At 33.7% G+C, this 16,149-nt stretch overlaps 2 long non-coding RNA genes across 4 annotated transcripts; one reads left to right on the top strand and one right to left on the bottom strand.

Annotated features, from left to right (window-relative positions):
* Positions 1-12,215: 12,215 nt before the first annotated feature.
* Positions 12,216-15,763, bottom strand: LOC145041046 (uncharacterized). 3 transcript variants are annotated; one of them, XR_013679933.1, is made up of 3 exons: positions 15,524-15,763; positions 14,692-14,946; positions 12,216-13,574 (listed from the first exon to the last, which is right to left on the bottom strand). It is a non-coding gene; the product is annotated as an uncharacterized LOC145041046 (long non-coding RNA). The 3 variants fall into 3 exon arrangements; XR_013679932.1 differs by having other exon boundaries at positions 15,540-15,763; XR_013679934.1 differs by lacking the exon at positions 14,692-14,946 and having other exon boundaries at positions 15,540-15,763.
* LOC145041045 (uncharacterized) lies at positions 12,734-13,935 on the top strand. Its single transcript, XR_013679931.1, has 3 exons — positions 12,734-12,872; positions 13,188-13,631; positions 13,723-13,935. It is a non-coding gene; the product is annotated as an uncharacterized LOC145041045 (long non-coding RNA).
* Positions 15,764-16,149: the final 386 nt, after the last annotated feature.

Genomic DNA, 16,149 nt, shown 5'->3' with positions numbered 1-16,149 from the left:
TTGAAATTGAATGTATTTAATTCCAATAAAAGTTTTTCATATTTTACATCTTGAATTTTCAGTTATGAAGATTTTAATATGCTCAATTTTAAAAATATATTACTAACAAATCATTTCAATCAAGGCATTAATATCAACCATTAATATAAATTCATTTATATTAGTAAACCAGTAATATAAAATCTTTTTTATTAGGAAATCATTAATACCGAAAAATCATATTCAAATTATCACATACATATACGATTTACCATTGAATCCGCGACTCACATTTATTTTCAATCGTTTCTTTTCTTCTACAACATCGTTAATATTGCTTATAGCTTCAATCATCATTCTCTGCTATCAACATCCGCTCTTGTGCGCTAGAAGGTCAGTACCTTCTTTCGCTTTTTATATATTTTTTTTTGATCATTTTTTGTTCCTATATCAAATGTATGTATTCATATATTTCAATTTTCTTTGTCACAAATTACATAAAATCAGTTAACTACTTTTCTGAAACTTTTCAAATAAACATGAAAATGTATTAGGTACCTTTAACAAAACAAAAATTAACTATCCTGAGAATTGACATTAATTACGAAAATGTTACTTTTATATATTAGAGATGATTATGATTTTTTTTTAATTTTTATTTCATAAGAATCCGGTTAATTTTGGCATTATTTTAAAATATCATTGAAATTATTATGTTTTTATATATCATATCAACCTACTTTTTTTATCTTCGTATAGTAACAATAAAATTTATTAATTTACACAACAAATATAGATATTTCAAAATTTGTAATATTATTATACCTTACAAAATACAACTCCTTCCAAAATAAATTTTCATCAGTAATTTCATCCATAATTTCAACAAATTTAAATTTGTATTTTCTTTATATAATTTTTTTTAATGATCATGTTTTTTTTTTCTCCAAAAGTATATCAAACATTTACGTTTTAGATAATACTGTCCTATTATAATTATTATTTTCCAAAAGTATATCCGTTTAATGAGGAATTTTATATAATAAAGGAAGTAAGTGTTAATTAAAATGAGATATATATTCCATAATTATTAAATGAGTTTATTAAAAAAATTAATATCAAGGTGTAAATATTAAACATTTTTAAAGTGAAATTTCAGAGTACATACAAACGATAATGTTGTACAATGAAATATAAAATTGAATAGACTGAAAAAAAAACATTATTAAAGCAGTCAATCTTGAAAATAACATAGTTATGAAAAATTATAAAGTAAGATTGAAATTATAAGATATTAGGAGATTTATAAAAAGTACATTTAGTAAAAGCATTACGATTATTAGAAAAAATAAGACCGTTAAGATTAGTGAAAATACAATATATTAACTAAATTATCACAATAGTAATGAAATGTCATTATTTGATATTTCATATAATTGACAGATATATCAAATTAAATTGATATACTAAAATTATTCAAAGTTGCGCTAAAACTAATGCAAAATTTTTGCGAACCCTAAATAAATAAGAACAAACATAAAAGCTAGCATTTATATTTATAATCAATTTAAAATAAACCCATCATGATTTAGAAAAGAATCTCCATTGATGATATACTAAAATTAAACCTATATAGCATTTAACATTTTATAAATTATATTACATAACTTTATTTGAATAAATGAAATAGTTGTTAATATTTAATGCAATAGAAAAAACGGTATATTGATTGTCAATATATGTTTAAATTAGGTAACATTATTATCAAATGAACGTCCAATTAAAATGCTTATAAATATATAAATATCATAACTATATAAGACGAGGAAAATCTTTCAACTAATAAAACAAAAAATGATATCTACAAAGAGATCTTTCAATGATTATATATATATTTATCGTTTTCAATGTATTTTCTACATATTTCAATAATACCAATAACCATATATTTTTTTTATAATCATTATACAATATCTATAACGATTATATGTTTTTTTACGCATTTCTCTCGTTTAACGCGGGCTATAATCTAGTTTTCTTTAAAGTAATGATTTTTTATTTCGCTATCATCTAATCTATATCTGATCTATGACGAATAATGTAGGTATTTGACTTTATTTGCACAATAAAATGTTATATATGTCAATGACTTTATTTGTTGTAAAATTTCTTATTTAAATAATGAACATGTCCAATGAGGTATGATACACATTTAAAGGAACCAACTAAATTTCAGTTAAATCTTGGAAAAAATGCTTTGAGAGATGAGCATTTGTCCCTATGGTTTGGGGTAATTTGCGCATTTGGTCCCTATGGTTTGGGGTAATTTGCGCATTTGGTCCCTATGGTTTGGGGTAATTTGCGCATTTGATCCCTAACTTATTTTTTTAACTCGGAAGGTCTCTAATGTTTGTTTTTGTTACACGCTTGGTCCTTACTTTTTGTTTATGTTTTGTGTTTGGTCCTTGTCTTACCTAAAAAGACTATTATTTCAATAGAGAAAAATGGTATGGCAGATAGGGTAATGTGAGGGGGTTGGGGTTGAGGGTGTGTTCATTTAAATAAGTTAAAAAATCAAAGGCAAAATAGTCTTTTTAGGTGAGACAAGGACCAGACGCGTAATAAAACAAACAGTATGGACCTTCCGAGTTAAAAAAATAAATTAGGGACCAAACAGGCAAATTACCCTAAACCATAGGGACCATTCGTGTAATTTACTCTAAAATAAATATAACTATACTATAAATATTAACTAAAAGTACTGTTTATTTTAATATAAATTTGTTCGAAGCCTTGTCACTACTGACATTACCGAACAATGCAGGTTCTTAATAATCACATCCGCACAATTATATGTTCAACAAACATAGCTTGACATGTGGAGTATCACTAGGGGTCAACCATTAATTTGTCTAGTGTTTAACGGTAGGGATTAAAGGGATATTCTAAAAAGTTTGTTAACAATAATGATAAAATGTTTGTAAGTTTTGAAAAATTACTATTTTGTCCGGGAAATCATAGAATCTGGTGAGACTTGACATAAATATAATTCAGAATATGTATTATAAGAAGAAGGTACATTATTGACGGTCATCTTATATTGTAGAATATACAATGTTCCGAAGTGAAATATTTTACCAATATGGTCAACATAAACAAATATTTTACCATTTGTCCGATAAGCATAAAAAAGGAACCTTCATAACCCCCATCATTTGCAACAGCAACAGGGTGAACCCCATCCAATAAGAGTCTATTTGGTTCATAGCAGTAAAGTTTTTTATATTCTTTTAGCGTGAAATGTTCGAGTAAGAAAAAAAATTCGGCGTAGATCATACCAGCAAAATCATGGTCAGCAATTACACATCATTAGTACAAGAGAAGGGATGTCCACGAAATACCCCTTTGATAGTTGAGCTCTACTATCAAATAAAGGTCATCGTGATCTAGGAGTTGACATTTAATCTACTTCGATGATTCTTGAATTCAAAAACCCTGGCTTTTTTCTTTGTTCCTTGTTATTAAAATTATGGAACAATAGAGAAGAAGAAGACCTACTTTATATCATGCACCTCATTTATAATTATGTAGAATTTCTTATGTGATAATACCTAAATAATTGTCTTATTAAATAAAAGTCAAGTCGGCTAGCATCGTTTATTGGCTAACCACTTCACCCCACGTTAAATAGTGTAATTGACACATAAGTACAAACTTTAATGACCTATTGTGTGTTAGAGTTTAGGGATTTAAAATAACACTTTAATTGAATGTTTCAAGGACTTTCCAAATTTTGTGATTCATTCCTATTATCTAAGGTACACGAATTTTGAAGTGGAATAATCCAAGAACTTCAATTCTGATTACAGGCCTAATCAAAGCTATAAACACATAATACTTGTTGTAATTTGTGAAGTTCGAGACAAAATTCTACAAAATAATTGTGCATGTTTTCATTCTTAAATGTGTTGCCCGCCACTTCGATCTTCCTTAAATAAATGGAAGATTATAGTTAGTGGTAGTTACAAGAAAAAATGGTGCCAACTAAACATGGAAGTTAAAGGTAGTCACAAGGGAAAATACTTTTTTCGGGTCATTTCTTTTATAAAAAATCATTTTTGTTTCGATGCGCTGCCCGTTGAACCCGCTAAAGATGTTTCCCCTTGGAACATTGTCCCTAGGGGCGCAACCCCTTGGAACATGTCCCCAGGGGCAGTTAGGCGCTACCACTAGGTCCTAATATTCTCGAGTCCACATTTATCAATCTGAGTATACACTTTACACCTCTAGTCTCAGATTGTAAACTTGAACTCAATTTGTCTCGATAGTAATAGTAATAATAATACTAAAATATGTTGATAATACCAAAGTCACTGATAGCTTCATTTTATTTACTTCTTTTTATAGTTTATTTTAGCATATTTCATTCATAACTTAGATAATTTCCATGCATATTTTCCTTTTTATTATTTTATGACTATTTCGGGTACTCTCGAATCTTGTGAGCATAATTGCAGGTTTTCGGGTCTAGCGGAGCGGGAGTGTTCGGGACGTATAGGAGGCGATGAGATTTGGTAGACAAAAATGACGTTGGGCTTGATGGGTAGTGGAGATGATGCATGGAGTGATCTTGATGATTATTTGAAGACTTGGAGAGAAATAAGCTTTAAATTTGCAAGATGCGGGGGAACATTCAAGCGTATGAAAATTATTAATCGGGCGAGTTCACGAGCTTTGGAGGATTTGGAGAGGTCAAATTGGGCTTTAAATGAAGAAAAACTTGAAGAAAATGGGCTAGGAGGTGATTGGATTCGATCTGGGCTAGTGGGATATGCTTTAGAGGCCCAAAATCGCAAAGAAGCCCATGTCAGGCACCACCCGCGCAACCCACCCGCGCAGCAGCACGCGGGTCGCGCAAGGCCCTGCAGGGGTAGTTTCGGAAATTCTTCTTTTGAGCTATTTGAGGAAGGTTAGTGCCCATCTTTTGCATACTCTTGGAGATCCGATTTTTGAAGATTCTCTCTGGAGTTTTGGAGACTTTTGAAGGCCAAGAACCCTTGAAGAACATCATATTTTTACCTCTTGATTCTTGCTTAATGTTTGGTACAAATTTCTCTAACTTTGTTTCTTTGTGTTTAGCCATGCTTGGCTAAGCTAATCTTTGGTTGACTTTTGGTTAATCCTTTGAACTTTTGTTGAATGTTGAAGAATCCATGAACATGTTCTTGAATCTTTATGGGAATGTTTTGTGTTTTAACATCTTATCATTACTTGTATGTTTTAGTTCATGAGTTTAAATGTGTTTGTGGTGATTAGTTGGCTAATTTCTTGATTAAGTAAAGGATCCTCAAATTAGCAAGCAACAAATGATTTTTGTGTTGTTTTTGCTTCACACAATCATAAAAACATTTCCTCCAACATGGTGGTGAAAGCATTTGACCCCTCTTGGATTTGGTGACTTTTTGGTTCTTAATGCTAGTTGACTTTCACTAATTACATGCTATTTGGAATTAGTGACTTTGACTAAGGAAATTGTTATGAGCTTCTCTAGCCATTTCAACAATTAAGAAAAGTCTAGGTAATCTCAAGCTCCTTGGATTACTATAGCCAAATTAAGGATTTAAAACAAGTATTGCACCATTGAATTCTAATGATATGTTCATCAAAAGTCAAAGTGAGAAAACTTTAAGTCAACCATCTTTCCCTTATTGATTTTACATCAAATTCTTATTTTTGTTGCAATTGTCTATTTAAATCATAGTTAATTCTAGTTTGTTTCAAGTATTTTGAAAACATCAAAACCCCCATTTTTAATTTATTGTCATATTCCAAGTATTTTACAAAGAGATTTTTCATAGAGTTATCAAATTGAACCAATCTCCGTGGATTCGATCCCTTTACCACTATACACTATTTTAGTGTGTAATATTTAGGATTATTATTTGTGTTGGCCTCGACAACCACCAAATTTTTGGCGCCGTTGCCGGGGATTGGTTTATTTTTAATCAATTTGTTTCTCTATGCCCAGATCTCAGCGTACAGGTGACTTGATTTACAATCCAGAAATCGAAAAAGAAGCAAGGCGTTTGGCAAAGGAAAAGCGAATTGAACGTGGTCAAACTTCTAATCCCCACGGGGATCCGGAGGTCGAAACCGCTTCACTAAGCGACATAGAGTCCGATTCTAGTCCCGACCTTCGCCAAGAAATTCCCGAAACACCACCCCTACAACAAAATCCACCCATTATTGAACCAATTGAAATGGCGGACGGAGGAGAAGTTCCCGAAAGAACTTTGAGGCAAATGATGGAGACCGATGTTACACAAACTCCAACCGGTATCAATTACCCGGTTTTGGAAGGAGGCTCGGAGTTGAAGTCAAGTTTAGTCCATCACCTACCGACTTTCCATGGAGTGGAGAATGAAGACCCTCATAAGCATTTGAAGATGTTCCACATTATTTGCACTAGCATGAAGCCACAAGGGTCAACCGATGACCAAATCAAGCTAAGGGCATTCCCCTTTTCATTGGCCGATAGAGCAAAAGATTGGTTATTCTATCTTCCACCGGGGTCGATCAACTCATGGACCGACATGGCAAGAGCCTTCCTTGACAAGTTTTATCCCGCCTCAAGAGTCTCAAGTCTTCGAAATGAGATTTGTGGAATCCGCCAAGGTCAAAATGAGACTTTCCATGATTATTGGGAGAGGTTCAACAACTTGTGCTATAGTTGCCCACAACACCAAATTCCGGAACAACTCCTCATTCAACATTTCTATGAGGGATTGTTGCCAATGGAGAAAAGATTAGTTGATGCCTCAAGTGGTGGAGATGTCTTTAGTAAAACCCCACAACAAACAAGACAACTTTTCAACACCATAGCCGCAAATTCACAACATTTTGGCCCTCGCCAAGACATGAAGAGAGACACACAACACAAAGTTAATGAAGTGGGAACATCGAATCTTGAGTCTCAAATAAAAGATCTAACATCCGTCGTCCAAAAGCTAGCCATGGAACAAACTCCACAAGTGATGGTTTGTGGAATATGTGCAACCATGGGACATCCTACGGATATGTGTCCCATCCTTCAAGAAGATGCGGAGCATGTGAATGCCACGGGAGAATTCCAAAACTACCACAACAAACCATCCGGGTACCAAAATGCATATAATTCAAGTTGGAAACCAAATCCCAACGGAAGCTACAACCCAAGACCATTTTGACCAACCCTCGATGCAGCAGCCGATGTTTCAGCATGATCAGTTCAAGGCCCCTCCACATCATTTTGACCAGCCGCATCAGCAGGAGGGACACGAAGTCCCACCATATTTCCCTCCCACGTTCTTTGACCAATTTGCCACAATGTTCTCCACGGTGCAACGCATCGACGCCCAAACGCAAGAGAATTCGAGAGCCATCCTAGATGTGGCAAGCCGTGTTGATCAATTGGAGCAGTCCTCCTCTCACACTTCCCGCCAGCTCCAGGATATGTGGGACTACCACCATCGCCACGGGCATTTCCCGCCGCTCGACCCCCCGATTTAGGTCCTTTCTGCCATTTCCTTAAGCATTGAGGACAATGCTTGTTCTTAAGCTTGGGGTGGGGCATTTCCCTTTTTTTTTTTTACTCTTTTTCATGCATTTTTAGTTAGGTTGCATAACATATTAGTTTAAGTTAATTTGCATTCATTTTTTTTTTTTATTAAATTTTAAAAAGATTTTATTTTCTTCTTTTCTACTTTTTATTTTTGCATAACATTTAGCTTAAGACATTAGCATTCATGCATTTTTGTTGTCTGTTTATTCTCACCTCTCTTGGATGCCATGGAACAGGTTCATAGTTATTGTATCATTATTGGTCCAGGATCTTGTTGCTATCTCACCCATCGAACCGGGACCACTAGCTGCAGTTTGGGATTTCATACTTGGGATCAGATGCTGGTAGCTTAAAGGGGTAAGTGATCATGGACAGGTAGTTTTCATGAAGAATTATGCATACAATACTAACAACTGTAGGATATACTATAGCAATGGGTGTTCTTAGCCTTGCGGTCACTACCGCGGAGAGGATCACACTTGATCATGTTTGAACTGTTAGGATGAAGCATTGGTGCTTGTCCCCGAGTAGAATCCATATCCGGTCTCTTTACATCACCATATCTTTTTGCGATTTTCTTAGAATTTAGAGAGTCTTTTAGTCCACATTTGGACATTTTCATTATCTTTGAAAAACCACAAGTTTGAAAAGGAGCTTACATTACATCTTTATGCTCCACACATGGTCATTTGCACACTTAGGCCATTCGGATTATATCATTACCCTTTCGGTTCCACCTACACACCTTTGGGAACCAAATTTTGAGTCAAAGGGTTTTAAATTCTCAAAAAAAAAAAAAAAAAAAAAAAAACAAAAAACAAAAAACAAAAAACAAAAAACAAAAACAAAATGAAGCATGCAAATTTTCAGTCGCAACTATCTTAGATAGGTGGCCGGTTCAATTATTGAACAAATTTCCCAACATCTTGGTCACCCGACGTTTGATATTCATTTGTATAGATCTGTTTTATTGTATATAGATCGAGTTGTTATTTTTTTTTTCTTTCTCACAAATTGGTGATGTTAGAGAGACTGTCGAGTCGGATACTACGGGAGGTTTGGGCCAACACTAAGTGAACTGATTCCTACAACGGTGCCCGAGCGATTAAACCTAGTTACACATGAGAGAAACCGGCAGATGTGAGATCAGAGTGTGCACTTAAAGAAGAGCTCCACCCGAGCCCATCCAGTTGCTTTCTCCCTACTACAGATGTTCTTCATTGTATACATGTTCCATTGAGGCTGCGACTGCTCATCCCTCCTTACTCACCTAAAGGAGTTGTCATGGCTGTGGTTTATGGTTCCATTGTCATCGGATGAAAAAGTTGTGAGATAGCAGCGAAATCAATTCTGACCATGTTGACTAACGTCGGACATGTTCCATGGTTCTATCCATTCTTTTTATTTCTAGGGTAGTTCATCCCAAGTTCATTTAGTCTTGTCTTACTTGAGGACAAGTAAGGTTTAAGCTTGGGGTGATTTGATAGCTTCATTTTATTTACTTCTTTTTATAGTTTATTTTAGCATATTTCATTCATAACTTAGATAATTTCCATGCATATTTTCCTTTTTATTATTTTATGACTATTTCGGGTACTCTCGAATCTTGTGAGCATAATTGCAGGTTTTCGGGTCTAGCGGAGCGGGAGTGTTCGGGACGTATAGGAGGCGATGAGATTTGGTAGACAAAAATGACGTTGGGCTTGATGGGTAGTGGAGATGATGCATGGAGTGATCTTGATGATTATTTGAAGACTTGGAGAGAAATAAGCTTTAAATTTGCAAGATGCGGGGGAACATTCAAGCGTATGAAAATTATTTATCGGGCGAGTTCACGAGCTTTGGAGGATTTGGAGAGGTCAAATTGGGCTTTAAATGAAGAAAAACTTGAAGAAAATGGGCTAGGAGGTGATTGGATTCGATCTGGGCTAGTGGGATATGCTTTAGAGGCCCAAAATCTCAAAGAAGCCCATGTCAGGCACCACCCGCGCAACCCACCCGCGCAGCAGCACGCGGGTCGCGCAAGGCCCTGCAGGGGTAGTTTCGGAAATTCTTCTTTTGAGCTATTTGAGGAAGGTTAGTGCCCATCTTTTGCATACTCTTGGAGATCCGATTTTTGAAGATTCTCTCTGGAGTTTTGGAGACTTTTGAAGGCCAAGAACCCTTGAAGAACATCATATTTTTACCTCTTGATTCTTGCTTAATGTTTGGTACAAATTTCTCTAACTTTGTTTCTTTGTGTTTAGCCATGCTTGGCTAAGCTAATCTTGGTTGACTTTTGGTTAATCCTTTGAACTTTTGTTGAATGTTGAAGAATCCATGAACATGTTCTTGAATCTTTATGGGAATGTTTTGTGTTTTAACATCTTATCATTACTTGTATGTTTTAGTTCATGAGTTTAAATGTGTTTGTGGTGATTAGTTGGCTAATTTCTTGATTAAGTAAAGGATCCTCAAATTAGCAAGCAACAAATGATTTTTGTGTTGGTTTTGCTTCACACAATCATAAAAACATTTCCTCCAACATGGTGGTGAAAGCATTTGACCCCTCTTGGATTTGGTGACTTTTTGGTTCTTAATGCTAGTTGACTTTCACTAATTACATGCTATTTGGAATTAGTGACTTTGACTAAGGAAATTGTTATGAGCTTCTCTAGCCATTTCAACAATTAAGAAAAGTCTAGGTAATCTCAAGCTCCTTGGATTACTATAGCCAAATTAAGGATTTAAAACAAGTATTGCACCATTGAATTCTAATGATATGTTCATCAAAAGTCAAAGTGAGAAAACTTTAAGTCAACCATCTTTCCCTTATTGATTTTACATCAAATTCTTATTTTTGTTGCAATTGTCTATTTAAATCATAGTTAATTCTAGTTTGTTTCAAGTATTTTGAAAACATCAAAACCCCCATTTTTAATTTATTGTCATATTCCAAGTATTTTACAAAGAGATTTTTCATAGAGTTATCAAATTGAACCAATCTTCGTGAATTCGATCCCTTTACCACTATACACTATTTTAGTGTGTAATATTTAGGGTTATTATTTGTGTTGGCCTCGACAACCACCAATCACCAACATTGCCCAAAAAAAACTAATAAAAATCAAATCGGACTAAAATAAGGGTTGATTATGCTACAATGTCATTTTCCATATATAAAATCATACATTTTCTGAAACACTATATTTTATTTTATCCAATTATTAAAAATACTTATTAACTAGACTAAATTAGTGATATCGTCATTATGGCTTGACCAAACTTGCATGTTTGGTCCTCAAACCTTTTTTTTACACTCAAGTCGTCCCTTAATGTAATTTTTTTATTGCATCTTTCATCCCCGCCAAAGATGAAATAATCAAATTATCCTTTCAGACTTTTTTATTGTTTTTTATAATTAGTATCACTTTTTTTAAAATTTTTGAGGAAAATGACTCTTGGGGGTAATTAACTTTTGCGTTTGTACTCATTTGGTCCCTTTCCTTTTTTTTGTATTCATCGAACTTGTTGTTTGTGTTCACCAAAACCTTTTTGACCGACTTTTGACATGTAATAGTCGGTCAAAAGGTTATGGTGAACACAAACAACAAGTTTGATGGTATATTGAGTACAAAAAAAAAAAAAAAAAAAGGAAAGGGACAAAATGAGAACAAACTCAACAGTTGGTTACCCTGCTGAGTCATTTTCCTTTTACTTATTTACAGCAAATCCCACGTCAACTTCTACTCATATTAATGACTTTATGAGATTCATTTTTGCTTCTCTTTAAAACATAACCCACGAAAAAACACTATTCACACATGTACAACATTGTAATGTACTTGAATATTTATTAGGGAATCTTGACTAAACAGACACATTTCATTACTACATTTACATTTCCAATCGAATGATTTATCGTATCATGGATTCTAAACAAGTCTACAAACAAGTGGAATCACATGTGTTGTGCTTTTTGAGTTTACTTAGCTTTAAGATCGAATTCATTGGATGAGATACAGCATCAATATGTACAATATCATGCTGCTTTTGCAGACATATCACCACAATATACCTTGAGGTAAACGTTTATGCTGATAAATATATCTTTCATACATAATCATATCCTTTTGAAGAGAAGTGTTGACAGCTAACTCCAGTAAGCATGACATAGACCATGTTTTAATGAAGTTACCCCTCTGAAACACTCTTCATATACGTTATAGCCAAAAAAAGGTTGCAGTCTTTGATAATTTTGCAACTTTAATTTCATTTAACTTTTCGAGGAAAATGACTCAGAAGGGTAACCAACGGTTGAGTTTGTTGTCATTTGGTCACTTTCCTTTTTTTTTTGTACTCAATATACCATCGAACTTGTTGTTTATGTTCACCATAACCCTTTGACCAGCTATCACAGGTCAAAAGTTGGTCAAAAGCCGGTCAAAAGGGTTATGGTGAACACAACCAACAAGTTCAATAGTATATTGAATACAAAAAAAAAAAAAAAAAAAAAAAAAAAAAAAAAAAAAAGTGACCAAATGAGTACAAACACAAAAGTTAATTACCTCAAGAACCATTTTCCCAAAATTTTGTATTAGGATGGTATCTTTAATGAGTAAACCAAACATAGAATTTTGACCGAACCATACTCGAATATACAATTCTATCATATAGTAATTCACTCAAATATATGATTCTATCACAAACACGTTGTGACATTAAGTAGCTGTTATTAAAGAAAAAAGAAAAAAAGGAATTAAATAATACAACCGCTTATGTTATTATGTAACCCAATGGGAAGGAAGGAACAGACTAACATTACCCAATGGGAATATAATATAGTACAGCACTTTGCACTAATGTCGATACAGTGTCACCGCCATCTGGTTTGTGCATCAAAAACTTCATCCTCAAGCACTTGAATTGAAAATTGATTGCTCTATAAACTATTCAACTCTATTCTCCCATTTCCCAAACCCACTCGCATTCAAAAGGATGGATAGAGCAATCGACTCTCCATAATAAACTCACACCATCCGGGATTTGATAAGCAAATTCGCAAAAAAAAAAAAAAAAATCATCTGATAGTTAGTGGGAAAACTTTAAGATCTAGGAACCCTATTCTTTTCTTTCATTGGAAAACTATGTTGGCATAAATTTCCCATTATATTCTACAGATCTGATTTGCAGAAGGACTAAAAAGAGGGAGTGTTACATGTTGGGGCGAATTCATCTGGTTACTTGCAAGGCCGTTCAGACCTCCAACCCCATCTGAATCTGAATCTGAATCTCTACACCAATCTGTGCTAATGTAAGTCTAAGCAAATACTCCATCTGCTTAGTTTCTCTTGCTTCAATTTAAATGGCAGCATATGTTCTAATTAAACTACCATAAACATAATAAAAAATATATATGAAAAGTGAGATCTGACGTTTATGCTAACTTTTAATGATATATTTTGCATACCAAGCTTCATCCTTTCATGTTGTAATACAAGATTTAGTAAATTAGTTTTTAGCTTCAGATCTTCCCAAAAGAAATTTGTAGCAATAGTTATCCCTGGAAGCTGAGAAAGAAAGTAACAATTAATTAATACTAGTTAATATGATTTGTTATTTGTAACAGGAGGTTATGGGAATATCATGATGTCATCTTAACGACCTTGCAATTAACCGGGTGAATTAGCCCCAACATGTACCAGATCGACCTTATCATCAATCCAGTAATTTCGTCTATCACCAACTGCACAATTTTTTTTTTTTTTTTTTTTTCAGATTTATGCACATGAATGTTTGTTTAGACTAACGGAGTGTCACAACCATCCACATAGGACCAGACCCCCTTTTTTTTTTTTTGTGTTCATACTTGATAATATGTCGTTAGTGAGTTTTATGAAGCAGATTTCACTGATCCAAAGAAGCAGATTTCACTGACCTTGTTTCTACAGTCTACATGATGTCCATGATTTGGTGTGGTCTATAGAAGCTGTTTCCGTGTTCTAAGCCATGTTCACTGCAGGAAAAATTCCATAATTCAATGTAATAATTACATACCACAATAACAATATAGGTAGGTAGTATTTAAAAGTGTATATTTAGAGGATTCCTGAGAGAAGTTAGATTTTAGTATTTAACCCATTTGGTTTGATTTTAAATTTCAGGTGTGGTAATAACTTTCGGTCTTCATTCTAATCCTTATTCCCTGAAGCATCAAGCATGCATGAGATACCTGGCTTAAACCCATTTCTCTAGTCTCTACCTATTAATTAGTTCAAACCAATATTCATCATAGTTTGTAATAGAGCACACATACACTTACACTTGTAGATATTTAACAGGTCAGATGACAACAGACCAAAATTTTAGTTTGTTCAGCTTTTTTCTTTTAAACCAAAAATAATAACCAAACCAAACTTATGTTAATAAAGATATTTATGTTAATATATTACCAAATAATTTTTGATAATAAATAACTGAGATGAGATACATGTTAAAAGATATAAAATAATTGTTGATGTCGTTAGTTAGTGGGAGACCATTTTCTAAAATGTCTTGAAATTGCACTCGTGTGTTACAACCATAATGTACAAGGTTGTAACAATTTTTAAAAGAATAATGATCTTTGTTGACACCTACAACAACAAAGGTTATAATGTTCATAAATTGACTCTCTCTCGCATTCATATTTCATACACATGTATATAAAAAAGTTATGTGGATGACGATATTGAGGACTAAGCCCATTCCTTTATGGACAAATGGGAAACATGACCCAAACAGGCCCAACTTAAAATGAATGTAACTTTTGATCCCTAATTCCGCCATTTAAGCCCTCAAATTCCAATTTTTCCAATTTCGATTTTTATTTTATTCTGTTTTAAGGACAAAATATATGTTTTCATTTCTTTCTGTTTTATTTAGGAACTAAAGTAGAGGACGTTAGTGTCAATTTTAGTTTTCTAAAGTTTGGCACACATGACAAATTTAGCTTCTTCTATATAAAAGGGTTTTGTAAGCCTTTTATAGACATCTTGAAATTCTATAATAAATCCTTTTTGAGTATTCCTCCTTATTCTTGTTTTCGTTTTGAGTCAAAAAGTTAAGAGTGTGAAGAGAGCCATGTAACTTACAAGACTGTTTGGATTGGGCCTGATGAAAGCACAACAAAGATGATGTGTGATGATGTGTCGTCTCTCTCCTTTCTCCTACTATTGCTACTCTATCTTCTCCCTTGCCAATTGCCATGGTAGACAATCATACGATTGTGGTAAATCCTATGTGGAGCTAAGAATAAGACGTCCATGGAAAAAAGGCACCACTCCCACTAGTCTAATAGATATGACATTGTTTCCCTAAATCATTGACACCTCTCAACATGAGCTAACCTGAGAGAGATTATTATATTTTTCAATCAAAGTGAACATTCCTTGATCCAAAAATATACATTATTCTGTTAAATGATTTCAAACCATGACTCAAAAGACAAAACCAACAAAATCTAAATAGCGAGTACTACAATAGACAGTCAAGAACTAGTGTTATTAATATTATGCATGAATGTAAATACTTACTTTACCTCTCCATAAAATAATGAAAATCAGCACAAAGCTAGCATGTTAAAAAAATACCATACATGCCAAAAACCTGTAAGGAAAATCAAATCAACATAATCTTCACAACAAACCACGTTAAAACCAATGCCCCCGAGAATAGCTTATTACGACTCCAATGACTGAAACCTACTAACCCTATCTAACTACAGAGTATAAAAACCAATTCCAAAGCCATGCATATTGTTAAGCATTTTTAAGCATAGAAACTCACTCGTTAATGACCTCAGATGAATCAGTACAGTTATACCTAGATCGAGGGTTATGTCCGTATAAACAAGTATATGTTGAACACATCGGAACATAAATTTTATGCAGAAAATCGGAAAATCATAATGAATATGTAACATACAGAATGATGAAGACACCTGTTACCGCCATTGTGGGATTCATAGAGCTTGCCGCCGGCGGAGAATACAATGAAGGCCACATCGACGTCACATAGCACGGAAAGCTGCCGGGGCTTCTTAATTTCGAAAATCCTTATCTTCGATCCGCCCCATTGTTTGTCTTTCCCGACGGACTCTAACCCTAACTTTTCAACTTCCGATGGCCTCTTGCTGAATCCATCTTTTACTCTGCCGTGTGTGGAGTCCATTCCAAAATTACTTATTAATTTATTAGTTTTTCAAATACTTATTAATATATTTGTTTTTTTTATATCAATAAATTAAAAAAGTATTTTGTAAATATTAAATTTTTAGTGTAAATAATGATTTTTTCCAAAAGCAATTTTTTTTTTTTTGACTTTTTCAAAAAAATCAATAAATTAATTAAAAAACACTCCCAAACACAGCTTCTGCCTCGATCTCTCTCTACTAATCATGTAAACGAGAGAATGTGTTAAATACGAATAAAGCATGACCTGTAAATTCTTGAAAACAACCATATATACTCATTGCTTATCAAAGCAGCATCCTCCCTCTCCTCCACGATACATTCCCACGACCTCTAGTCTACAATTCCACTATAGATTTT

Source organism: Lactuca saligna, chromosome 4 (assembly GCF_052625555.1).
Source record: "Lactuca saligna cultivar CGN05327 chromosome 4, ASM5262555v1, whole genome shotgun sequence".
In the NCBI taxonomy this organism is placed as follows: Eukaryota; Viridiplantae; Streptophyta; class Magnoliopsida; order Asterales; family Asteraceae; genus Lactuca; species Lactuca saligna.
The sequence above is the reverse complement of the archived record's forward strand: the minus strand, read 5'-3'. Positions and strand labels throughout refer to the sequence as shown.